This window comes from Anser brachyrhynchus (assembly GCF_964034855.1).
Source record: "Anser brachyrhynchus genome assembly, chromosome: 11".
Classification (NCBI taxonomy): domain Eukaryota; kingdom Metazoa; phylum Chordata; class Aves; order Anseriformes; family Anatidae; genus Anser; species Anser brachyrhynchus.
In genome coordinates, this window is record NC_137706.1 from 1566 (window position 1) to 28694 (window position 27129).

Here is a 27129-nt window from a genome sequence, read left to right on the forward strand (position 1 = left end):
TGAGTCCAGAGAGTGCACTGGCACCACTGGGGATGCACTGCAGTGAGTCCAGAGAGTGCACTGGCACCACTGGGGATGAAGTACAGTGAGACCACAGAGTGCACTGGTACCAGTGGGGATGCAGTACAGTGAGTCCAGAGAGTGCACTGGCACCACTGGGGATGCACTGCAGTGAGTCCAGAGACTGCACTAGCACCACTGGGGATGCAGTGCAGTGAATCCTGTGAGTACACTGGCACCACTGGGGATGCAGTGCAGTGAGTCCAGAGAGCTCACTGGCACCACTGGGGATGCAGTGCAGTGAGTCCAGAGAGTGCACTGGCACCACTGGTGATGCAGTACAGTGAGTCCAGTGAGTGCACTGGTACCACTGGGCCTGCAGTGCAGTGAGTCCAGAGAGTACACTGGCACCACTGGGGATGCACTGCAGTGAGTCCAGAGAGTGCACTGGCACCACCGATGATGCAGTACAGTGAGTCCAGTGAAGTGCACTGGCACTACTGGGGATGTAGTGCAGTGACTCGAGAGAGTGCACTGGCACCACTGGGGATGCAGTGCAGTGAGTCCAGAGAGTGCACTGGCACCACTGGGGATGCAGTGCAGTGAGTCCACAGAGTGCACTGGCAGCAGTGGGGATGCAGTGCAGTGAGTCCAGAGAGTGCACTGGCACCACTGGGGATGCAGTGCAGTGAGTCCAGAGACTTCACTGGCACCACTGGGAATCCAGTGCAGTGAGTGCAGAGAGTGCACTGGCACCACTGGGGATGCAGTGCAGTGAGTCCAGAGAGTGCACTGGCGCCACTGGGGATGCACTGCAGTGAGTCCAGAGAGTGCACTGGCACCACTGGGGATGCACTGCAGTGAGTCCAGAGAGTGCACTGGCACCACTGGTGATGCAGTACAGTGAGTCCAGAGAGTGCACTGTCACCACTGGGGATGCACTGCAGTGAGTCCAGAGAGTGCACTGGCACCACTGGGGATGCACTACAGTGAGTCCAGAGATTGCACTGGCACCACTGGGGATGCAGTGCAGTGAGTCCAGAGAGTGCACTGGCACCACTGGGGATGCACTGCAGTGAGTCCAGAGAGTGCACTGGCGCCACTGGGGATGCACTTCAGTGAGTCCAGAGAGTGCACTGACACCACTGGGGATGCGGTGCAGTGAGTCCAGAGAGTGCACTGGCACCACTGGGGATGCAGTGCAGTGAGTCCAGAGAGTGCTCTGGCACCACTGGGGATGCAGTGCAGTGAGTCCAGAGACTGCACTGGCACCACTGGGGATGCACTGCAGTGAGTCCAGAGAGTGCATTGGCACCACTGGGGATGCACTGCAGTGAGTCCAGAGAGTGCACTGGCACCACTGGTGATGCAGTCCAGTGAGTCCAGTGAATGCACTGGCACCACTGGGGATGCTGTGCAGTGAGTGCAGAGAGTGCACTGGCACCACCTGTGATGCAGTACAGTGTTGTCAGTGAGTGCACTGGCACCACTGGGGATGCAGTGCTGTGACTCCGGAGAGCGCACTGGCACCACTGGGGATGCAGTGTAGTCAGTCCAGTGAGTGCACTGGCACCACTGGGGATGCAGTGCAGTGAGTGCAGAGAGTGCAATGGCACCAATGGGGATGCACTGCAGTGAGTCCAGAGAGTGCACTGGCACCACTGGGGATGCAGTGCAGTGAGTGCAGAGAGTGCACTGGCACCACTGGTGATGCACTTCAGTTTGTCCAGAGAGTGCACTGGCACCACTGGGGATGCAGTGCAGTGAGTCCAGAGAGTGCACTGGCACCACTGGGGATGCACTGCAGTGAGTCCAGAGAGTGCACTGGCACCACTGGGGATGCACTGCAGTGAGTCCAGAGAGTGCACTGGCACCACTGGGGATGCACTGCAGTGAGTCCAGAGATTGCACTGGCACCACTGGGGATGCACTGCAGTGAGTCCAGAGATTGCACTGACACCACTGGGGATGCAGTGCAGTGAGTCCAGAGAGTGCACTGGCACCACTGGGGATGCAGTGCAGTGAGTCCACAGAGTGCACTGGCACCACTGGGGATGCTCTGCAGTGAGTCCAGAGATTGCACTGGCACCACTGGGGATGCAGTGCAGTGAGTGCAGAGAGTGCACTTGCACCACTGGGAATGCACTTCAGTGAGTTCAGAGAGTGCACTTGCACCACTGGGGATGGGTTTCAAGCCAACTGCATTAACCGCTCATGCTTCTTTCTTATGAGACGTTAGTAAACCAATTACATAGCCTTGTCAAGACTAAATCACAGGTAAAAATCCTGTACATCTCATGTGGCCAACCACTCCCAACTAGGATTCCAAGAACCAGGAGGTTCGGTGAAAATAGGGCTAGTGCTATTAGAGGGGTGATTATTAGGGTAAGCCCTAAGCTGTCTTTAATGGAGAAGTATGGGTGGAATGGGATTTTGTCGCAGTCTGATACGATTCCTAGTGGGTTATTTGAGCCTGATTCGTGTAGGAAGGTTAGGTGGACTAGGGTGATTCCTGCAATTAGGAAGGGCAGTAGGAAGTGGATGGCGAAGAATCGGGTTAAGGTTGGATTGTCTACTGAGAATCCTCCTCAGGCTCATTCTACTAGAGTTTGCCCAATGTACGGGATGGCTGAGAATAGGTCGGTGATTACGGTGGCCCCTCAGAATGACATTTGTCCTCATGGTAGGACATACCCTACGAAGGCAGTTGCTATTAGGGTGAGTAGGAGGATTACTCCTGTGTTTCAGGTTTCTTTGTATAGGTAGGAGCCGTAGTAGAGGCCTCGTCCGATGTGTAAGTAGATGCAGATAAAGAAGAGCGAAGCACCGTTGGCGTGGAGGTTGCGGATGAGCCATCCGTACTGGACGTCTCGGCATGTGTGAGCTACTGAGGAGAAGGCGAGTGAAGTGTCTGCGGTGTAGTGTATGGCTAGTAGCAGGCCTGTTAGGATTTGTGTGGCTAAGCAGATGGCTAGAAGGGAGCCGAAGTTTCATCAGGCAGAGATGTTGGAGGGGGCGGGTAGGTCGATTAGGGAGTTGTTGATTATTTTTAGTAGGGGATGGGATTTGCGGATGTTAGGGGCCATTAGTGAGTCTGTGTGTTATTAGGATTATTACCAGGATGGAGAGGGCGAAGGATCCTAGGTAGGCCTTAATTAGCCCTGTGTGTATTGAGGTTGCGGCTTTGCTTGCGGCTACTTGTAGTTCAGCAAGGCCCTCTGGCCCTATTTTTTTGAGTCAGGAGAGGTCGATCAAGTGTAGGGCAATGTTTTGTCCCTTTTCTAGTAGGTTTTTGGAGAAGAATCGGTGTACTAGGGGGTTGAAGTACCCTAATGCAGAGGAGAAGTTTATGAGGGGGTTTGGTTTGGGGTGAGTGAGGGTGTGTGTTATGTTCGATAGTTCTAGGGCTAGGATGATTCCTAGGATTGTTATGAGGATGGCAGCGGTTTTGGTGATAAGGGGTATGGTTATTGGGGGGGTTTTGGTTGGTGTGATGAAAGAGGTAATGATTATTCCTGCTGTAATGCTGCCTAGGGCGAGTCGGGTTAGGGGGGCGGTGATTAGTGGGTTGTTTTCGTTTATTGATACTATTGGGGGGATTCGGGTTTGTCCAGCTTGGACTAGGATGGTTATGCGGATGCTGTAGGTTGCGGTGAATGCTGTGGCTATAAGGGTTAGGAGTAGGGCTCAAGTATTTAGGTATGATGTGTTTAAGCTTTCGATGATGAGGTCTTTTGAGTAGAATCCGGCTAGGAATGGGGTTCCTATCAGCGCCAGGTTTCCGATGGTTAGGCAGGAAGTAGTGACTGGGAGTATTTTCTGTAGGCCTCCTATCTTTCGGATATCTTGTTCTCCGTTTAGGTTGTGGATGATAGACCCTGAGCATAGGAATAGTATGGCTTTAAAGAAGGCATGGGTTGAGATGTGTAGGAAGGCTAGTTGTGGGAGGTTTAGTCCGATAGTGACTATTATTAGTCCTAGTTGGCTGGATGTTGAGAAAGCAATGATTTTTTTGATGTCATTTTGGGTTAGGGCGCATGTGGCAGCGAATAGGGTTGATAGAGCACCTAGGCATAGGCAGGCAGTTAGGGCTGTCTGGTTGGTGGCTAGCAGGGGGTGCATGCGGATGAGCAGGAAGATTCCGGCTACTACTATGGTACTGGAGTGCAGTAGGGCTGATACTGGGGTGGGGCCTTCTATTGCTGCGGGCAGTCATGGGTGGAGTCCAAATTGGGCGGATTTTCCTGCGGCTGCGAGGATTAATCCTATGAGGGGGAGGATTGGGGTTTGGTGGGGGTGTACGGCTTGTTGGATCTCTCAGGTGTTGAATGTTGAAGCTAGTCATGCTATGCTCAGGATCAGTCCGACGTCTCCGATTCGGTTGTAGATTACGGCTTGTAGGGCGGCGGTGTTGGCATCTGCTCGGCCTTGTCATCAGCCGATGAGAAGGAAGGACATGATTCGTACTCCTTCCCAGCCTACGAATAGGAGGAATATGTTGTTTGCGGTTGTTAGGAGGAGTATGGCGACTAGGAATGTCAGTAGGTAGGTGAAAAATTTTGTTACGTATGGCTCTGAGGCCATGTATCATATGGCGAATTGTAGGATTGATCATGTTACAAATAGGGCGATTGGAAGAAATGTTATTGAGTATTGGTCTATTTTTAGGCTCAGGGGGATTTTAAAGTTTATAATGAATTTTCACTCCCAGTGGCAGGTGACAGATTCTACTCCCGAGTAGATGAATGCGGTTGTAGGGGCTAGGCTAATTAGGAATGCGGTTTTAACAGCGCGGGTGGTGGCTTGTGGGGTGTTTTTAAAGTTTTTAAATAGAAATGGCAGGATGATTGGGGTTAGGAGGATTGTCAGCGTGAGTAGTGTGAGGGAGTTGATTAGTAGTGTGGGGTTCACTACTTTTACTTGGATTTGCACCAAGATGGGTGGTTCCTAAGACCAGTGGATTGCTGTTATCCTTTAAAAGTAAGGGGGCTGAGGTTTTAGGCTCAGATGTAAGAGTTAGCAGCTCTTGTTGGTTAAACCCTCCCCTCGGCAGGTAAGAAGGTTTGAACTTCTATTCTTAGAATCACAGTCTAATGTTTGGTTTAAACTATACTTGCATGAGGGGATTCCGGAGATCAGTTCGGGTTTGAGGATTAGGAGGAATATTGGGATAATGTGGAGCGTTATGAGCAGGTGTTCTCGCGTGGTTGAGTTTTGCATAGATGTGATGTGGGAGGGGATTGAGCCTCGTTGGGTCATTAGTAGTATGAATAAGGTGTAGGAGGCGGTTAGTAGGGTTGCGATTCCTGTTAGGATGATCGTGAAGGCAGATCAGTTGAATAAGGTGATTATAATGGTTAGCTCTGCTATGAGGTTTGTTGTTGGGGGTAAGGCTATGTTTGTTAGATTGGCCAGCAATCATCAGGTAGCTATGAGTGGTAGGAGAGGTTGTAGGCCTCGTGTGAGTAGTAGAATTCGGCTGTGCGTACGTTCATAGTTTGTGTTGGCTAGGCAGAATAGTATGGAGGAAGTTAGTCCATGGGAAATTATTAGGATCATTGCCCCTGAGAATGATCAGTGGGTTTGGATTATTCCTGCGGCGATAACTAGGCCTATGTGGCTAACGGATGAATAAGCGATTAGTGATTTTAGGTCTGTCTGTCGTAGGCAGATTGAGCTAGTCATTAGGGCGCCTCATAGGGCCAGGGTTAGGAAGGGGTAGTGCAGGAGGTTGGACAGTGGGCCCATAAATAGAGTGACTCGTATAATTCCGTATCCTCCTAGCTTTAGTAGTAGGGCGGCGAGGAGTATTGAGCCTGCGATGGGTGCTTCTACGTGGGCTTTTGGCAGTCAGAGGTGTAGGCCGTATAGTGGGGCTTTTACTATGAATGCTATGAGCAGTGCTAGACCTGATAGTATTCCTGTCCATGAGGTGGATAGGGTTGGGTGGGTTAGTTGTAGGGTTGGCAGGTGCAGGGTGCCAATTTTCACGTATAGGTGTATGATTGTGATTAGCAGGGGTAGAGAGCTTACTGGCGTGTAGAATAGCAGGTAGATGCCAGCGCTTAGGCGTTCTGGTTGGTTCCCCCATCGGGTGATTAAGATTAGGGTGGGAATGAGGGTTGCTTCAAATGAGATGTAAAATAGTGCTAGTTCTGTGGTGGAAAAGGCTAGTAGGATGAATGGCTGGACTGCGACTAAGGTTGAGATAAAGATTCGTTTGCGTTGTAGGGGTTCTTGTTGCAGGTGGTTTTGGCTTGCTATGATTATGAGTGGGAGTAGTCAGCAGGATAGTACTAGGAGGGGGGATGAGATTTGGTCAATTCCTGTTCAGTTGGATAAAAATTTGTAGGGGTAGTAGGTTGGGATTAATCACTGTAGGCTTAGGGCAGCGATTAGGAGGCTGTATAAGGTGGTGTTAGTCCATAGAAATTTTGGTGGAGACAGCAGGGCTGTTGGAAGAAGTATGATTGTGGGTAGGATGATTTTTAGCATTGCAGGAGGTTTAGGTTGTGTAGATGGTCGGAGCCATGTGTGCGGGTGGAGGCTACTAGGATGGCCAGGCCTGTGCCCGCCTCACACGCTGAGAAGGTTAGCATGAGAATTGGTACCATGGTGAATGAGGAGACTTGGTTTTCGATGGATCATATTGATAGGCCTACGAATATCGATAATATTATGCTTTCAAGGCATAGTAGGGCGGATACTAGGTGGGTTCGGTGGAAGGCTAGTCCTAGTCCGCTGAAAATGAAGGCTGAGTAGAAGCTTAAATGTAGGGGCGACATAAGAAAGTTACAGGGTTGGCTGTAATCTGCTGGGTCGAAACCAGCTATCTTTTTGGTTAGACTAACTTTCTGTTATTCTGCTCATTCTAGGCCCCCTTGAATTCACTCGTAGGCCAGTCCGAGTGTTAGGAGAAGGAGGATCACTACAGTTCAGGTGAGGGTCATTAGGGGGGATTGGAGTTGGACGGCTCATGGCAGGGGGAGTAGGAGGGCGATTTCTAGGTCGAATAGGACGAACAGGATGGCTACTGAGGAAGAATCGGACTGAGAATGGTAATCGAGCAGATCCAAGTGGGTCGAATCCACATTCGTACGGTGAGAGTTTCTCTGAGTCGGGGTTTATTTGGGCGAGTCAGAAGTTTAATGCGGTTAGGGCGGCGCTTAGGATTGATGATAGGGCGAATATGAACATGAGTGCGTTCATTGCTCTCCTCTGGGTTTATACCAGAGATTGGAAGTCAATTGTAATTAATATACTAGAAGAGCAAGATCCTCATCAGTAGATGGTTATGTAGAGGAATAGTCAGATGACGTCTACGAAGTGTCAGTATCAGGCTGCTGCCTCGAATCCGAAGTGGTGGTCTGATGTAAAGTGGAACTTGATCAGTCGGAAGAGGCAGACGGTCAGGAAGGAGGATCCGATGATTACGTGGAGTCCGTGGAATCCAGTGGCAACGAAGAAGGTAGATCCGTAGACGCTATCGGCGATTGAGAATGGGGCTTCGTGGTATTCTATTGCTTGTAGGGCTGTGAAGTAGAATCCCAGGAGGATCGTTAGGGTTAGGGCGTGGATGGCGTGTTTTCGGTTTCCTTCTGTGATGCTGTGATGGGCTCACGTTACGGTAACGCCTGAGGCTAGTAGGATGGCTGTGTTTAGTAGGGGGACTTCTATCGGGTTGAGTGGTTTAATTCCTGTTGGGGGTCATTGGCCTCCTAGTTCTGGGGTTGGGGCCAGGCTCGAGTGGAAGAACGCTCAGAAGAACCCTAAGAAGAAGAATGCTTCGGATGTGATGAAAAGGATTATGCCGTATCGTAGGCCTTTTTGGACTGTGGGAGTGTGATGGCCTTGGAAGGTGCTTTCTCGTACAATGTCTCGTCATCATTGGAGTATTACTAGGAGTATTGAGATGAGGCCTAGGGTTAGTAGTATGGATGAGTTGTAGTGGAATCACATGATTAATCCTGAGGTTGTGAGTAGGGCGGCGGCTGCCCCGAAGATTGGTCAAGGGCTTGGGTCAACTATGTGGTATGAGTGTGCTTGGTGTGCCATTAGATGTTTTCTTGTAAGTATAGGCTTAGAAGGAGCACGAAGACGTAGGCCTGGATTATGGCTACTGCTACTTCTAGGATGGTTAGGAGTAGTAGGATGATTATTGTTAGGATGGATACTGCAGGAAGGGTGGGTATTAATGCAATGGAGGCTGTAGAGATGAGTTGGATGAGTAAGTGTCCTGCTGTAAGGTTGGCTGTAAGGCGGACTCCGAGGGCTAGGGGGCGGATTAGTAGGCTGGTTGTTTCGATCAGGATTAGTGCGGGGATTAGGGGTGTAGGGGTACCTTCGGGTAATAGGTGGGCTAAAGAGGCTGATGGTTGGTTTCGTAGGCCTGTTAGTAGTGTGGCGAGCCATAGTGGGAAGGCCAGGGCTATGTTCATAGATAGTTGGGTGGTTGGGGTGAATGTATATGGAAGGAGGCCTAGAAGGTTGATTGTAAGAAGTATGATTATTAGGGATGTAAATATTATGGCTCATTTGTGGCCATTTTTGTTGAGTGGGACTATTAGTTGTTTTGTGATTAGGTGAAGGAGTCATGTTTGGATAGTAGAAAGGCGGTTGTTGATTCATCGGTTGTTTGGGGACGGGAATAGTAGGGCTGGGAAGAGTAGGGATAGTAGGATTAAGGGGATGCCAAATAGATTGGGGCTGGAAAATTGGTCAAAGAAGCTTAGGTTCATGGTCAGGATCATGGTGTGGGTTTGGTAGTGAGGGAGGTCTTATTTGATGGGGGGTTGGTTGTGGTGAAGGCTAGTAGTTTTGGTTGGATGAGGAGTGCTAGGGTTAATCAGGTTATAATTATGATTGAAAATCATGGTGCGGGGTTAAGCTGTGGCATATCATTAAGGAGGGGGAAGTCCCTCTTTGGCTAGCTTAAAAGGCTAGTGCTGTTGCATAGCTTCTTAATGATTAGGATGATGATAGAAGGGACGATCAGGCCTCGAAATGTGGGAGTGGGGTTGATTCTACTACAATGGGTATGTAGCTGTGATTAGCCCCGCAAATTTCTGAGCATTGTCCGTAAAAAATCCCAGGCCGGGTGGTAATGAATGAAGTTTGGTTTAGTCGGCCTGGGATTGCGTCTGTTTTAACTCCGAGCGTTGGGACTGCTCAGGAGTGGAGTACGTCTCCTGCAGTAATGATCACGCGGATGGGGGATTCTATTGGAATAACTACACGGTGGTCAACTTCTAGCAGTCGGAAGTGGCCGTTGGGTAAGTCTGGGGTGGGCACTATGTAGGAGTCGAATGATAGGTCTTTGAAGTCTGTGTATTCGTAGCTTCAGTATCATTGGTGGCCGATGGCTTTTAGGGTGAGGTCTGGTTCGTCGATTTTGTCCATTATGTAGAGGATTTGTAGGGATGGGAGGGCGAGGAGTACCAGGACGATAGCAGGTAGGATTGTCCAGATCAGCTCTACTTCTTGGGCGTCTACAGCATTGGACGAGAGTTTTTCTGTTAGTATGTGGGCTAAAAGGTAGAGAACTAGGCTGCAGATAGCTAGGGCAACGATTAGGGCGTGGTCGTGGAATTCAACGAGTTCTTCTATGATGGGTGATGAGGCGTCTTGGAATCCTAGTTGGGAGTGGTTGGCCACATGAGATGTACAGGATTTTTACCTGTGATTTAGTCTTGACAAGGCTATGTAATTGGTTTACTAACGTCTCATAAGAAAGAAGCATGAGCGGTTAATGCAGTTGGCTTGAAACCAGCATGTGAGGGTTCGATTCCTTCCTTTCTTGTACTTGGACGAAGGCCGGTTCCTCGAAAGTATGGTATGGGGGAGGGCAGCCGTGGATTCATTCAACGTTTGTGGTAGTTAGTTCTGGTTGTAGGACTTTTCGTTTGGCCGGAAAGGCTTCTCAGATGATGAATATTAGTATGATTACGGCTACTATTGAGATTAGGGAGCCGATGGAGGAAATGGTGTTTCATAGTGTGTAGGCGTCGGGATAGTCCGAGTATCGTCGGGGTATTCCTGCTAGGCCTAGGAAGTGCTGGGGGAAGAACGTTAGGTTTACTCCTGTAAATATTACCCCGAAGTGGGCTTTTGCTCATGTTTGGTGTAGGGTAAACCCAGTGAGTAGTGGGAATCAGTGAGTAAATCCTGCTAGAATGGCAAAGACGGCGCCTATGGATAGGACGTAGTGGAAGTGGGCAACTACGTAGTACGTGTCGTGCAGGGCGATGTCTAGGGAAGAGTTTGCAAGAACGATTCCTGTTAATCCTCCGATGGTAAATAGGAAGATAAATCCTAGAGCTCATAGTATTGGGGGGGGTCTCATTTGATTGTTCCTCCGTGCAGGGTGGCTAGTCAGCTAAATACTTTGATTCCGGTAGGGATGGCAATGATTATAGTGGCTGATGTAAAGTAGGCTCGGGTATCAACGTCTATTCCTACTGTAAACATGTGGTGAGCTCAGACGATGAATCCTAGGAAGCCGATGGATAGTATGGCTCAGACTATTCCCATGTAGCCGAAGGGCTCCTTTTTGCCTGAGTAGTATGTGACTACGTGTGAGATGATTCCGAACCCCGGTAGGATCAGAATATAGACTTCTGGGTGTCCGAAGAATCAGAATAGGTGTTGGTACAGGATTGGGTCTCCTCCTCCAGCGGGGTCGAAGAATGTGGTGTTTAGGTTTCGATCAGTTAGTAATATTGTAATACCGGCGGCGAGTACGGGGAGTGATAGAAGGAGTAGGATGGCGGTAATTAGTACGGATCAGACAAATAGTGGGGTTTGGTATTGTGAGAGTGTGGGGGGTTTTATGTTGATGGCTGTGGTGATAAAGTTGATGGCCCCAAGGATGGAGGAGATACCGGCTAAGTGGAGTGAGAAGATAGCCAGGTCTACTGAAGCTCCGGCGTGGGCAAGGTCACCTGCTAGGGGAGGGTAGACAGTTCAGCCTGTGCCGGCGCCAGCTTCTACAGTGGATGAGGCTAGTAGGAGGAGGAATGATGGGGGGAGGAGTCAAAAGCTTATGTTGTTTATTCGCGGGAATGCTATGTCGGGGGCACCGATTATGAGGGGGACTAATCAGTTGCCGAATCCTCCGATCATGATGGGTATGACTATAAAGAAGATTATTACAAAGGCGTGAGCGGTAACGATTACATTGTAAATTTGGTCGTCGCCTAGGAGAGTTCCTGGTTGTCCTAGTTCTGCGCGGATTAATAGGCTGAGTGCGGTGCCGACTATTCCTGCTCATGCCCCGAAGATGAGGTACAGGGTGCCAATATCCTTATGGTTAGTGGAAAATAGTCATCGGTTGATGAAGGTGACGGGTAAGATGGCTGAGTGTTGAAGCGTTAGGCTGTAGTCCTTTTTACAGAGGTTTAATTCCTCTTCTTATCGGCTCTGTAGTGAAATTCATGTTGAGTTGCAAGCTCATCGATGCGCACTAGGGTGCGTCAGGGTCTTTGTAGGCAGAAGCCAATTGGTTTAGGCATTTAGCTGTTAACTAGAGTTTTGTGGGATCGAAGCCCATCTGTCTAGGGAGGCTTTAGCTTAATTAAAGCGTCTGACTTGCATTCAGAAGATACAGGTTAATATTCTGTAAGTCTTAATGTGCAGAAACTAAGAGGGTTTAACTCTTATTTAAGGCTTTGAAGGCCTTCGGTTTGGGGTGTTATCCTAAGTTTCTAGACAATGGCATGTATTATTGGGGACAGGGGAAGTAAGAGGATTGATAGTGAGGCAAGGACCGCAGTAGGTGTGCTTGGGGCTTTGCTAGTGTATCATTGTTTTATGTGGTTAGAGGAGTTGGGGGGAAGGGTAATTGTTGAGTGGTATGCGAGGCGTAGGTAGAAGAAGAGGCTGAGCAGTGATAGCATGGCAATTGCCATGGCTGCTGGTGTTATTTCCTGTTTAGTTAGTTCTTGGATGATAAGTCACTTTGGTATAAAGCCTGTTAATGGGGGGAGGCCTGCTAGGGATAAAAGTACTAGTATTAGGGTGGCGTTTAGCACTGGGGTTTTTGTTCATGAGGTTGTGATCATGGATAGGTTAAGGGCTTTGATTTTGTTAAGGGCTAGGAATACGGCTGATGTTATGATTGTGTATAGGTAGAAGGTAAGTAAGGCCAATTTGGGGCTGTAAACTAGGATGATGGCGATTCAGCCTAAGTGGGAGATGGACGAGAAGGCTAGGATTTTGCGTGTTTGTGTTTGGTTCAGTCCTATTCAGCCTCCTAGTGCTGTTGAGGCTAGGGCCATGGCGGTGAGTAGAGCTGGGTCGAGGGATTTGGATGTTAGTAGGAGCAGGGTTAGTGGGGGGAATTTTATGAGGGTCGAGAGTAGCAGGGCTGTTATTAGTGGCGATCCTTGTAGTACTTCTGGGAATCAGAAGTGAAATGGCACTAGGCCCAGTTTAATAGCGATTGCTGCTGTCAGTAGTAGACAGGAGGTTGGGTGGTTTATTTGTGTGATGTCTCATTGGCCGGTGACTCAGGCATTGGTTATGCTAGAGAATAGGACCAGGGCGGAAGCAGCTGCTTGGGTTAGGAAGTATTTCGTTGCGGCTTCTACTGCTCGTGGGTGGTGGGATTTGGCAATTAGGGGAATGATGGCTAGTGCGTTGATCTCCAGTCCTGTCCAGGCCAGAACTCAGTGGTTGCTGGAAATTGTGATTGTGGTGCCCAAGATGAGGCTGAAGGTTATGATTGGGGTCGCGTAAGGGTTCATTAGTAGAGGAGGGGGTTAAACCATCATTTTCGGGGTATGGGCCCGATAGCTTGATTAGCTGACTCTACTAGAAAATAATATAAGGGAAGTATGGAGAATTTTGATTTCTCTTGTGTGGGTTCAATTCCTACTTTTCTAAGGTCAACAGGAAATGAGAGGGCTGTTATACCTCTATGTTCACTTTATCATAGTGACCCTTTGTAGTTCAGGCACATTTCCTTATGTAAGGAGGTAGGCCTGCATAGCAGATAGGTATGCTGATGTGTCAGAGGCACAGAGCTAGTGTGAGGGGTAGGAAGTTTTTTCATAGTAGGTGCATTAGTTGGTCATATCGGAATCGTGGGTATGAAGCTCGGACCCATAAGAAACCAGAAGATAGTAGGAGGACTTTTGTGGCTAGGATGACGGGGAATAGTTCTGTGGGTGGCCCTAGGGCGCTTGGGTTTAGGAATATGATGGCTGTAAGTGTATTTATTAGCATAATGTTCGCATATTCAGCTAGGAAGAATAAGGCGAAGGGTCCTGCGGCGTATTCAACGTTAAACCCTGAGACTAGCTCAGATTCACCCTCTGTGAGGTCAAAAGGAGCTCGGTTTGTCTCTGCTAGGGTGGATACGTATCATATTATTGCTAGGGGTCATGAGGAGAAAATGAAGTATAGAGGCTCCTGTGCGACGGCAAAGGAGCTGAGTGTGTAGCTTCCGCTTAGTATGATTATTGATAGCAGGATTATGGCCAGTGTCACTTCGTATGAAATGGTCTGTGCTACTGCCCGTAGGGCTCCGATTAGTGCGTATTTTGAGTTCGAGGCTCAGCCTGATCATAGGACTGAGTAGACGGCTAGGCTTGACATGGCTATTAGGAAGAGAACTCCGAGGTTTAGATCTGCTAGGGGAAATGGGAGTGGTAGTGGTGCTCAAGTGGTGAGGGCTAGGACAAGGGCTAGTATTGGTATCAGAATGAATAGAAGTGGGGAAGAGGTAGAGGGTCGGATGGGCTCTTTGGTAAATAGTTTCAGTCCGTCCGCAAATGGTTGAAGTAGGCCAAAAGGCCCGACAACGTTAGGGCCTTTGCGGGATTGTATGTAGCTTAGGATTTTCCGTTCTACTAGGGTTAGGAAGGCTACGGCAATCAGGATTGGGATGATGTATAGGAGGGATATAATGAGGCAGCTTAGTGTTGTTATTTGAATCATGGGTGAAGCTAGGGAGAGGATTTGAACCTCTGGGGAAAGGGCTTAAGCCTTCTGCACTTGCCGGGCTCTGCCACTCTAGCTGGTCCTTTTCTAGGATTGAAAGTGGTGGGGGAAGGCCCTCTTCACGGTTTAGTTGGTTTCACTGCTTAGAGGGGGGGGGCGTGCTTGTGGTATTGGCCCCACTTTCCCGGTCCTTTCGTACTGGGGAGAGTGTGTCATAGATAGAAACCGACCTGGATTGCTCCGGTCTGAACTCAGATCACGTAGGACTGTTAATCGTTGAACAAACGAACCCTTAATAGCGGCTGCACCATTAGGATGTCCTGATCCAACATCGAGGTCGTAAACCCCCCTGTCGATATGGGCTCTTGAGGGGGATTGCGCTGTTATCCCTGGGGTAGCTTGGTCCATTAATCAATTATATTGGGTCTGGTCACTGTTAGCACTTTGAGGGGTAGCTCTAGGTAAAGAGGTATGGTCTTGTTTTTGGAGGATTTGTTCTCCTCCAAGGTCGCCCCAACCGAAAAATATCGACCAGGCTCTGCGATGGTAGTGGCCCCAGTGGGGTTGATTGAGGATTCGCGGTGGTCGTTGATTTTTAAGTTCCACAGGGTCTTCTCGTCTTATGTTCACATCCCCGCTTTTGCACGGGGAGATCAATTTCACTGATTATCTGTGAGAGACAGTTAAGACCTCGTTTAGCCATTCATACAAGTCTCGATTTATGGGACAATTGATTGCGCTACCTTTGCACGGTTAGGATACCGCGGCCGTTAAACCTAAGTCACCGGGCAGGCATCACCTTCAATACTTGTTTAATTTGCTGAAGGCTATGTTTTTGGTAAACAGTCGGGCCTTATTAATTTGCCGAGTTCCTTTCACAGATTTTAATCGCTCTTATAGGCGCTCCTGAGTCGGGTTAACAGGGTTAGTTAATACGTGGTCTTGTAGGGGTTTTTGTATCTGTCTAGGTCTGTTAATAATGTTTCTATGTAAGCTTGCGCCGTTAGAGGGGTGTGGCCCTGAGTTACTTATTTTAGCATTAATTCTCCTATATTCATAGGTTGACCTGTTTGTGATAAGGGAATCATCTTATTTTGGTATTTTTAGGTGGTGGAGCTTTGACGCACTCTTTTTTGATGGCTGCTTTAGGGCCCACGGTAGGATCAGTAGTAAGAATTATCCGCTAGTCGAGGTTGTGTCCTTTTTTAATGGAGCTGTCCCTCCATTAAATAGCTCTTAATCATCTCATTAGGGTTCAGGATGTCCGGTAGGGAGGATTAAGGGGGAACTTAGATTCGTTTCACAGGTAACCAGCTATCACCCAGCTCGGTTGGCTTTTCACCTCTACTGACAAGTCATCCCACTCTTTTGCAACAGAGACGGGTTCGCTCTCTTTAACTGCTTGAAAGTAGCTCGCTTGGGTTTCGGGGGGGCAAACTTTAGTTCACTTTGCTTGGTTGTTCTCGCTAAACCATGATGCAAAAGGTACAAGGGTTGATCTTTGCTGTCTGTCGCTTTGATTGTTTCACTGCTATTTCATCTTTCCCTTACGGTACTGGGGTCTCTATCGCGTCTAAGTGTCTTTTCTATCACCTATACTAAGACTGTAAAATGCTTTAGTTTAATTAGTTTAGTAAATTCTTTAGTTTTGGTGTACTATTTGTGTGGTTGAGCTAGAGGGGGGGCTTCAAGACGATCCGGTCTAGTAGATATCTTTCAGGTGTAAGCTGAGTGCTTTGGTGTTATAGCTACGTCTTGATATTCTAAGTACACCTTCCGGTACACTTACCTTGTTACGACTTACCTCATCTTCAGCGTATTTATGGTATTAGTTATGTGGGATGTGGCTTTTGAGGAGGGTGACGGGCGGTATGTACGTGCCCCAGGGCCGGCTTAAAGTAGGCTCTATTGTCCCACTTTACTGCTAAATCCGCCTTCCAGAAGTGGTTTCACGCTTCTTTCCGTGTGCCCTATGAATAGGGAATGTAGCCCATTTCTTCCACTCCATAGGCTATACCTTGACCTGTCTTATTAGCGGGGTGCTATTGTGTCCACTGTTGTGCTCTCATTCGAGGTGGGCTGGCGACGGCGGTATGTAGGCTGTGTTGGCAAGGGGTGGTTGGGTTAATCGGTGATTATCGATTGTAGAACAGGCTCCTCTAGGTGGGTTTGGGGCACCGCCAAGTCCTTAGAGTTTTAAGCGTTTGTGCTCGTAGTTCTCTGGCGGATACTTCGGTAAAGTAAGTATCAAGATTTAGGGCCAGGCATAGTGGGGTATCTAATCCCAGTTTGGGCCCTGGCTTTCGTGGGTTTAAATCAGTCGTTAGTTCCTAAGATCATCTTAATGGTGTGTTTAGGTGCATCTTGGGCTTATGACAGCTCAGTTGCATTTTGATCTTAGTTAGCTAGGATAGGCATTTTACCACTCTTTACGCCGTGTCAATAGGACGGTTGATTTGGGTTTCTTGTATGACCGCGGTGGCTGGCACAAGATTTACCAACCCTTGAAGTTAGGCTGTTGCTATAACTAAGTCAAGTTTGCACTCATTGCTTAATGTTAATTACTGCTGAATACCCGTGGGGGCGTGGCTTAGCGAGGCGTCTTGGGCTACTACTTGGGTGTGCCTGATACCCGCTCCTCAAGGCCTGTATGGGGGTAGGTGGTCGAGGGCGTTTACACTGGGGCGCGGATACTTGCATGTATATATTTAGCAAAAAACAACCGTAAGGTTAGGACTAAGTCTTTTGTCCGCAGGCATGTTTTATGCCATCTTGGCAACTTCAGTGCCATGCTTTGTGTTAAGCTATGTGGACGGGGGTGTGGTTAGCTGATAGTTGAGTGGTGAGTGAGAGTGAAGTATATGAAATTATTGCTTGTGTTTACTATTTTTAGTACTGGAGTTTCTCTAAGTCCTAGGACTAGGAGGAAATGGTGTTTCATAGTGTGTAGGCGTCGGGATAGTCCGAGTATCGTCGGGGTATTCCTGCTAGGCCTAGGAAGTGCTGGGGGAAGAACGTTAGGTTTACTCCTGTAAATATTACCCCGAAGTGGGCTTTTGCTCATGTTTGGTGTAGGGTAAACCCAGTGAGTAGTGGGAATCAGTGAGTAAATCCTGCTAGAATGGCAAAGACGGCGCCTATGGATAGGACGTAGTGGAAGTGGACACTATTTGTCTGATCCGTACTAATTACCGCCATCCTACTCCTTCTATCACTCCCCGTACTCGCCGCCGGTATTACAATATTACTAACTGATCGAAACCTAAACACCACATTCTTCGACCCCGCTGGAGGAGGAGACCCAATCCTGTACCAACACCTATTCTGATTCTTCGGACACCCAGAAGTCTATATTCTGATCCTACCGGGGTTCGGAATCATCTCACACGTAGTCACGTACTACTCAGGCAAAAAGGAGCCCTTCGGCTACATGGGAATAGTCTGAGCCATACTATCCATCGGCTTCCTAGGATTCATCGTCTGAGCTCACCACATGTTTACAGTAGGAATAGACGTTGATACCCGAGCCTACTTTACATCAGCCACTATAATCATTGCCATCCCTACCGGAATCAAAGTATTTAGCTGACTAGCCACCCTGCACGGAGGAACAATCAAATGAGACCCCCCCAATACTATGAGCTCTAGGATTTATCTTCCTATTTACCATCGGAGGATTAACAGGAATCGTTCTTGCAAACTCTTCCCTAGACATCGCCCTGCACGACACGTACTACGTAGTTGCCCACTTCCACTACGTCCTATCCATAGGCGCCGTCTTTGCCATTCTAGCAGGATTTACTCACTGATTCCCACTACTCACTGGGTTTACCCTACACCAAACATGAGCAAAAGCCCACTTCGGGGTAATATTTACAAGAGTAAACCTAACGTTCTTCCCCCAGCACTTCCTAGGCCTAGCAGGAATACCCCGACGATACTCGGACTATCCCGACGCCTACACACTATGAAACACCATTTCCTCCATCGGCTCCCTAATCTCAATAGTAGCCGTAATCATACTAATATTCATCATCTGAGAAGCCTTTCCGGCCAAACGAAAAGTCCTACAACCAGAACTAACTACCACAAACGTTGAATGAATCCACGGCTGCCCTCCCCCATACCATACTTTCGAGGAACCGGCCTTCGTCCAAGTACAAGAAAGGAAGGAATCAAACCCTCACATGCTGGTTTCAAGCCAACTGCATTAACCGCTCATGCTTCTTTCTTATGAGACGTTAGTAAACCAATTACATAGCCTTGTCAAGACTAAATCACAGGTAAAAATCCTGTACATCTCATGTGGCCAACCACTCCCAACTAGGATTCCAAGACGCCTCATCACCCATCATAGAAGAACTCGTTGAATTCCACGACCACGCCCTAATCGTTGCCCTAGCTATCTGCAGCCTAGTTCTCTACCTTTTAGCCCACATACTAACAGAAAAACTCTCGTCCAATGCTGTAGACGCCCAAGAAGTAGAGCTGATCTGGACAATCCTACCTGCTATCGTCCTGGTACTCCTCGCCCTCCCATCCCTACAAATCCTCTACATAATGGACGAAATCGACGAACCAGACCTCACCCTAAAAGCCATCGGCCACCAATGATACTGAAGCTACGAATACACAGACTTCAAAGACCTATCATTCGACTCCTACATAGTGCCCACCCCAGACTTACCCAACGGCCACTTCCGACTGCTAGAAGTTGACCACCGCGTAGTTATCCCAATAGAATCCCCCATCCGCGTGATCATTACTGCAGGAGACGTACTCCACTCCTGAGCAGTCCCAACGCTCGGAGTTAAAACAGACGCAATCCCAGGCCGACTAAACCAAACTTCATTCATTACCACCCGGCCTGGGATTTTTTACGGACAATGCTCAGAAATTTGCGGGGCTAATCACAGCTACATACCCATTGTAGTAGAATCAACCCCACTCCCACATTTCGAGGCCTGATCGTCCCTTCTATCATCATCCTAATCATTAAGAAGCTATGCAACAGCACTAGCCTTTTAAGCTAGCCAAAGAGGGACTTCCCCCTCCTTAATGATATGCCACAGCTTAACCCCGCACCATGATTTTCAATCATAATTATAACCTGATTAACCCTAGCATTCCTCATCCAACCAAAACTACTAGCCTTCACCACAACCAACCCCCCATCAAATAAGACCTCCCTCACTACCAAACCCACACCATGATCCTGACCATGAACCTAAGCTTCTTTGACCAATTTTCCAGCCCCAATCTATTCGGCATCCCCTTAATCCTACTATCCCTACTCTTCCCAGCCCTACTATTCCCGTCCCCAAACAACCGATGAATCAACAACCGCCTTTCTACTATCCAAACATGACTCCTTCACCTAATCACAAAACAACTAATAGTCCCACTCAACAAAAATGGCCACAAATGAGCCATAATATTTACATCCCTAATAATCATACTTCTTACAATCAACCTTCTAGGCCTCCTTCCATATACATTCACCCCAACCACCCAACTATCTATGAACATAGCCCTAGCCTTCCCACTATGGCTCGCCACACTACTAACAGGCCTACGAAACCAACCATCAGCCTCTTTAGCCCACCTATTACCCGAAGGTACCCCTACACCCCTAATCCCCGCACTAATCCTGATCGAAACAACCAGCCTACTAATCCGCCCCCTAGCCCTCGGAGTCCGCCTTACAGCCAACCTTACAGCAGGACACTTACTCATCCAACTCATCTCTACAGCCTCCATTGCATTAATACCCACCCTTCCTGCAGTATCCATCCTAACAATAATCATCCTACTACTCCTAACCATCCTAGAAGTAGCAGTAGCCATAATCCAGGCCTACGTCTTCGTGCTCCTTCTAAGCCTATACTTACAAGAAAACATCTAATGGCACACCAAGCACACTCATACCACATAGTTGACCCAAGCCCTTGACCAATCTTCGGGGCAGCCGCCGCCCTACTCACAACCTCAGGATTAATCATGTGATTCCACTACAACTCATCCATACTACTAACCCTAGGCCTCATCTCAATACTCCTAGTAATACTCCAATGATGACGAGACATTGTACGAGAAAGCACCTTCCAAGGCCATCACACTCCCACAGTCCAAAAAGGCCTACGATACGGCATAATCCTTTTCATCACATCCGAAGCATTCTTCTTCTTAGGGTTCTTCTGAGCGTTCTTCCACTCGAGCCTGGCCCCAACCCCAGAACTAGGAGGCCAATGACCCCCAACAGGAATTAAACCACTCAACCCGATAGAAGTCCCCCTACTAAACACAGCCATCCTACTAGCCTCAGGCGTTACCGTAACGTGAGCCCATCACAGCATCACAGAAGGAAACCGAAAACACGCCATCCACGCCCTAACCCTAACGATCCTCCTGGGATTCTACTTCACAGCCCTACAAGCAATAGAATACCACGAAGCCCCATTCTCAATCGCCGATAGCGTCTACGGATCTACCTTCTTCGTTGCCACTGGATTCCACGGACTCCACGTAATCATCGGATCCTCCTTCCTGACCGTCTGCCTCTTCCGACTGATCAAGTTCCACTTTACATCAGACCACCACTTCGGATTCGAGGCAGCAGCCTGATACTGACACTTCGTAGACGTCATCTGACTATTCCTCTACATAACCATCTACTGATGAGGATCTTGCTCTTCTAGTATATTAATTACAATTGACTTCCAATCTCTAGAATCTGGTATAAACCCAGAGGAGAGCAATGAACGCACTCATGTTCATATTCGCCCTATCATCAATCCTAAGCGCCGCCCTAACCGCATTAAACTTCTGACTCGCCCAAATAAACCCCGACTCAGAGAAACTCTCACCGTACGAATGTGGATTCGACCCACTTGGATCTGCTCGATTACCATTCTCAGTCCGATTCTTCCTCAGTAGCCATCCTGTTCATCCTATTCGACCTAGAAATCGCCCTCCTACTCCCCCTGCCATGAGCCGTCCAACTCCAATCCCCCCTAATGACCCTCACCTGAACTGTAGCGATCCTCCTTCTCCTAACACTCGGACTGGCCTACGAGTGAATTCAAGGGGGCCTAGAATGAGCAGAATAACAGAAAGTTAGTCTAACCAAAAAGATAGCTGGTTTCGACCCAGCAGATTACAGCCAACCCTGTAACTTTCTTATGTCGCCCCTACATTTAAGCTTCTACTCAGCCTTCATTTTCAGCGGACTAGGACTAGCCTTCCACCGAACCCACCTAGTATCCGCCCTACTATGCCTTGAAAGCATAATATTATCGATATTCGTAGGCCTATCAATATGATCCATCGAAAACCAAGTCTCCTCATTCACCATGGTACCAATTCTCATGCTAACCTTCTCAGCGTGTGAGGCGGGCACAGGCCTGGCCATCCTAGTAGCCTCCACCCGCACACATGGCTCCGACCATCTACACAACCTAAACCTCCTGCAATGCTAAAAATCATCCTACCCACAATCATACTTCTTCCAACAGCCCTGCTGTCTCCACCAAAATTTCTATGGACTAACACCACCTTATACAGCCTCCTAATCGCTGCCCTAAGCCTACAGTGATTAATCCCAACCTACTACCCCTACAAATTTTTATCCAACTGAACAGGAATTGACCAAATCTCATCCCCCCTCCTAGTACTATCCTGCTGACTACTCCCACTCATAATCATAGCAAGCCAAAACCACCTGCAACAAGAACCCCTACAACGCAAACGAATCTTTATCTCAACCTTAGTCGCAGTCCAGCCATTCATCCTACTAGCCTTTTCCACCACAGAACTAGCACTATTTTACATCTCATTTGAAGCAACCCTCATTCCCACCCTAATCTTAATCACCCGATGGGGGAACCAACCAGAACGCCTAAGCGCTGGCATCTACCTGCTATTCTACACGCCAGTAAGCTCTCTACCCCTGCTAATCACAATCATACACCTATACGTGAAAATTGGCACCCTGCACCTGCCAACCCTACAACTAACCCACCCAACCCTATCCACCTCATGGACAGGAATACTATCAGGTCTAGCACTGCTCATAGCATTCATAGTAAAAGCCCCACTATACGGCCTACACCTCTGACTGCCAAAAGCCCACGTAGAAGCACCCATCGCAGGCTCAATACTCCTCGCCGCCCTACTACTAAAGCTAGGAGGATACGGAATTATACGAGTCACTCTATTTATGGGCCCGCTGTCCAACCTCCTGCACTACCCCTTCCTAACCCTGGCCCTATGAGGCGCCCTAATGACTAGCTCAATCTGCCTACGACAGACAGACCTAAAATCACTAATCGCTTATTCATCCGTTAGCCACATAGGCCTAGTTATCGCCGCAGGAATAATCCAAACCCACTGATCATTCTCAGGGGCAATGATCCTAATAATTTCCCATGGACTAACTTCCTCCATACTATTCTGCCTAGCCAACACAAACTATGAACGTACGCACAGCCGAATTCTACTACTCACACGAGGCCTACAACCTCTCCTACCACTCATAGCTACCTGATGATTGCTGGCCAATCTAACAAACATAGCCTTACCCCCAACAACAAACCTCATAGCAGAGCTAACCATTATAATCACCTTATTCAACTGATCTGCCTTCACGATCATCCTAACAGGAATCGCAACCCTACTAACCGCCTCCTACACCTTATTCATACTACTAATGACCCAACGAGGCTCAATCCCCTCCCACATCACATCTATGCAAAACTCAACCACGCGAGAACACCTGCTCATAACACTCCACATTATCCCAATATTCCTCCTAATCCTCAAACCCGAACTGATCTCCGGAATCCCCTCATGCAAGTATAGTTTAAACCAAACATTAGACTGTGATTCTAAGAATAGAAGTTCAAACCTTCTTACCTGCCGAGGGGAGGGTTTAACCAACAAGAGCTGCTAACTCTTACATCTGAGCCTAAAACCTCAGCCCCCTTACTTTTAAAGGATAACAGCAATCCACTGGTCTTAGGAACCACCCATCTTGGTGCAAATCCAAGTAAAAGGAGTGAACCCCACACTACTAATCAACTCCCTCACACTACTCACGCTGACAATCCTCCTAACCCCAATCATCCTGCCATTTCTATTTAAAAACTTTAAAAACACCCCACAAGCCACCACCCGCGCTGTTAAAACCGCATTCCTAATTAGCCTAGCCCCTACAACCGCATTCATCTACTCGGGAATAGAATCTGTCACCTGCCACTGGGAGTGAAAATTCATTATAAACTTTAAAATCCCCCTGAGCCTAAAAATAGACCAATACTCAATAACATTTCTTCCAATCGCCCTATTTGTAACATGATCAATCCTACAATTCGCCATATGATACATGGCCTCAGAGCCATACGTAACAAAATTTTTCACCTACCTACTGACATTCCTAGTCGCCATACTCCTCCTAACAACCGCAAACAACATATTCCTCCTATTCGTAGGCTGGGAAGGAGTACGAATCATGTCCTTCCTTCTCATCGGCTGATGACAAGGCCGAGCAGATGCCAACACCGCCGCCCTACAAGCCGTAATCTACAACCGAATCGGAGACGTCGGACTGACCCTGAGCATAGCATGACTAGCTTCAACATTCAACACCTGAGAGATCCAACAAGCCGTACACCCCCACCAAACCCCAATCCTCCCCCTCATAGGATTAATCCTCGCAGCCGCAGGAAAATCCGCCCAATTTGGACTCCACCCATGACTGCCCGCAGCAATAGAAGGCCCCACCCCAGTATCAGCCCTACTGCACTCCAGTACCATAGTAGTAGCCGGAATCTTCCTGCTCATCCGCATGCACCCCCTGCTAGCCACCAACCAGACAGCCCTAACTGCCTGCCTATGCCTAGGTGCTCTATCAACCCTATTCGCTGCCACATGCGCCCTAACCCAAAATGACATCAAAAAAATCATTGCTTTCTCAACATCCAGCCAACTAGGACTAATAATAGTCACTATCGGACTAAACCTCCCACAACTAGCCTTCCTACACATCTCAACCCATGCCTTCTTTAAAGCCATACTATTCCTATGCTCAGGGTCTATCATCCACAACCTAAACGGAGAACAAGATATCCGAAAGATAGGAGGCCTACAGAAAATACTCCCAGTCACTACTTCCTGCCTAACCATCGGAAACCTGGCGCTGATAGGAACCCCATTCCTAGCCGGATTCTACTCAAAAGACCTCATCATCGAAAGCTTAAACACATCATACCTAAATACTTGAGCCCTACTCCTAACCCTTATAGCCACAGCATTCACCGCAACCTACAGCATCCGCATAACCATCCTAGTCCAAGCTGGACAAACCCGAATCCCCCCAATAGTATCAATAAACGAAAACAACCCACTAATCACCGCCCCCCTAACCCGACTCGCCCTAGGCAGCATTACAGCAGGAATAATCATTACCTCTTTCATCACACCAACCAAAACCCCCCCAATAACCATACCCCTTATCACCAAAACCGCTGCCATCCTCATAACAATCCTAGGAATCATCCTAGCCCTAGAACTATCGAACATAACACACACCCTCACTCACCCCAAACCAAACCCCCTCATAAACTTCTCCTCTGCATTAGGGTACTTCAACCCCCTAGTACACCGATTCTTCTCCAAAAACCTACTAGAAAAGGGACAAAACATTGCCCTACACTTGATCGACCTCTCCTGACTCAAAAAAATAGGGCCAGAGGGCCTTGCTGAACTACAAGTAGCCGCAAGCAAAGCCGCAACCTCAATACACACAGGGCTAATTAAGGCCTACCTAGGATCCTTCGCCCTCTCCATCCTGGTAATAATCCTAATAACACACAGACTCACTAATGGCCCCTAACATCCGCAAATCCCATCCCCTACTAAAAATAATCAACAACTCCCTAATCGACCTACCCGCCCCCTCCAACATCTCTGCCTGATGAAACTTCGGCTCCCTTCTAGCCATCTGCTTAGCCACACAAATCCTAACAGGCCTGCTACTAGCCATACACTACACCGCAGACACTTCACTCGCCTTCTCCTCAGTAGCTCACACATGCCGAGACGTCCAGTACGGATGGCTCATCCGCAACCTCCACGCCAACGGTGCTTCGCTCTTCTTTATCTGCATCTACTTACACATCGGACGAGGCCTCTACTACGGCTCCTACCTATACAAAGAAACCTGAAACACAGGAGTAATCCTCCTACTCACCCTAATAGCAACTGCCTTCGTAGGGTATGTCCTACCATGAGGACAAATGTCATTCTGAGGGGCCACCGTAATCACCGACCTATTCTCAGCCATCCCGTACATTGGGCAAACTCTAGTAGAATGAGCCTGAGGAGGATTCTCAGTAGACAATCCAACCTTAACCCGATTCTTCGCCATCCACTTCCTACTGCCCTTCCTAATTGCAGGAATCACCCTAGTCCACCTAACCTTCCTACACGAATCAGGCTCAAATAACCCACTAGGAATCGTATCAGACTGCGACAAAATCCCATTCCACCCATACTTCTCCATTAAAGACAGCTTAGGGCTTACCCTAATAATCACCCCTCTAATAGCACTAGCCCTATTTTCACCGAACCTCCTGGTTCTTGGAATCCTAGTTGGGAGTGGTTGGCCACATGAGATGTACAGGATTTTTACCTGTGATTTAGTCTTGACAAGGCTATGTAATTGGTTTACTAACGTCTCATAAGAAAGAAGCATGAGCGGTTAATGCAGTTGGCTTGAAACCCATCCCCAGTGGTGCCAGTGCACTCTCTGAACTCACTGAAGTGCATCCCCAGTGGTGCCAGTGCACTCTCTGGACTCACTGCACTGCATCCCCAGTGGTGCCAGTGCGCTCTCTGGAGTCACAGCACTGCATCCCCAGTGGTGCCAGTGCACTCGCTGGACTCACTGCAGTGCATCCCCAGTGGTGACAGTGCACTCTCTGGACTCACTACACTGCATCCCCAGTGGTGCCAGTGCTCTCTCTGGACTCACTGCACTGCATCACCAGTGGTGCCAGTGCACTCTCTGGACTCACTGCAGTGCATCCCCAGTGGTGCCAGTGCACTCTCTGGACTCACTGCACTCCATCCCCAGTGGTGCCAGTGCACTCTCTGGACTCACTGAAGTGCATCCCCAGTGGTGCCAGTGCACTCTCTGCACTCACTGCACTGCATCCACAGTGGTGCCAGTGCGCTCTCTGGAGTCACAGCACTGCATCCCCAGTGGTGCCAGTGCAATCTCTGGACTCACTGCACTGCATCCCCAGTGGTGCCAGTGCACTCTCTGGACTCACTGAAGTGCATCACCAGTGGTGCCATTGCACTCTCTGCACTCACTGCACTGCATCCCCAGTGGTGCCAGTGCACTCACTGGACTGACTGCACTGCATCCCCAGTGGTGCCAGTGCGCTCTCCGGAGTCACAGCACTGCATCCCCAGTGGTGCCAGTGCACTCACTGGACACACTGTACTGCAACACAGGTGGTGCCAGTGCACTCTCTGCACTCACTGCACAGCATCCCCAGTGGTGCCAGTGCATTCACTGGACTCACTGGACTGCATCACCAGTGGTGCCAGTGCACTCTCTGGACTCAATGCACTACATCCCCAGTGGTGCCAGTGCACTCTCTGGACTCACTGCACTGCATCCCCAGTGGTGCCAGTGTACTCTCTGGACTCACTGCACTGCATCCCCAGTGGTGCCAGAGCACTCTCTTTACTCACTGCACTGCATCCCCAGTGGTGCCAGTGCACTCTCTGGACTCACTGCACTGTATCCGCAGTGGTGTCAGTGCACTCTCTGGACTCACTGAAGTGCATCCCCAGTGGTGCCAGTGCACTCTCTGGACTCACTGCAGTGCATTCCCAGTGGTGCCAGTGCACTCTCTGGACTCACTGCACTGCATCCCCAGTGGTGCCAGTGCAATCTCTGGACTCACTGTAGTGCATCCCCAGTGGTGCCAGTGCACTCTCTGGACTCACTGCAGTGCATCCCCAGTGGTGCCAGTGCACTCTCTGGACTCACTGCACTGCATCCCCAGTGGTGCCAATGCACTCTCTGGACTCACTGCACTGCATCCCCAGTGGTGCCAGTGAAGTCTCTGGACTCACTGCACTGCATCCCCAGTGGTGCCAGTGCACTCTCTGGAC

General features: G+C 48.8%; 2 long non-coding RNA genes across 2 annotated transcripts in view; one reads left to right on the top strand and one right to left on the bottom strand.

The window, feature by feature from the left end:
- Positions 1-2314: 2314 nt before the first annotated feature.
- On the top strand, positions 2315-19846 carry LOC308200992. Its single transcript, XR_013955987.1, has 2 exons — positions 2315-8374; positions 19560-19846. It is a non-coding gene; the product is annotated as an uncharacterized lncRNA (long non-coding RNA).
- LOC308200991 overlaps positions 8958-27129 on the bottom strand; it is a 71763-nt gene continuing 53591 nt past the window's right edge. Inside the window, exon 2 of the long non-coding RNA XR_013955986.1 lies at positions 8958-25568. This is a non-coding gene — a long non-coding RNA (uncharacterized lncRNA). The remainder of the gene's footprint in view (positions 25569-27129) is intronic.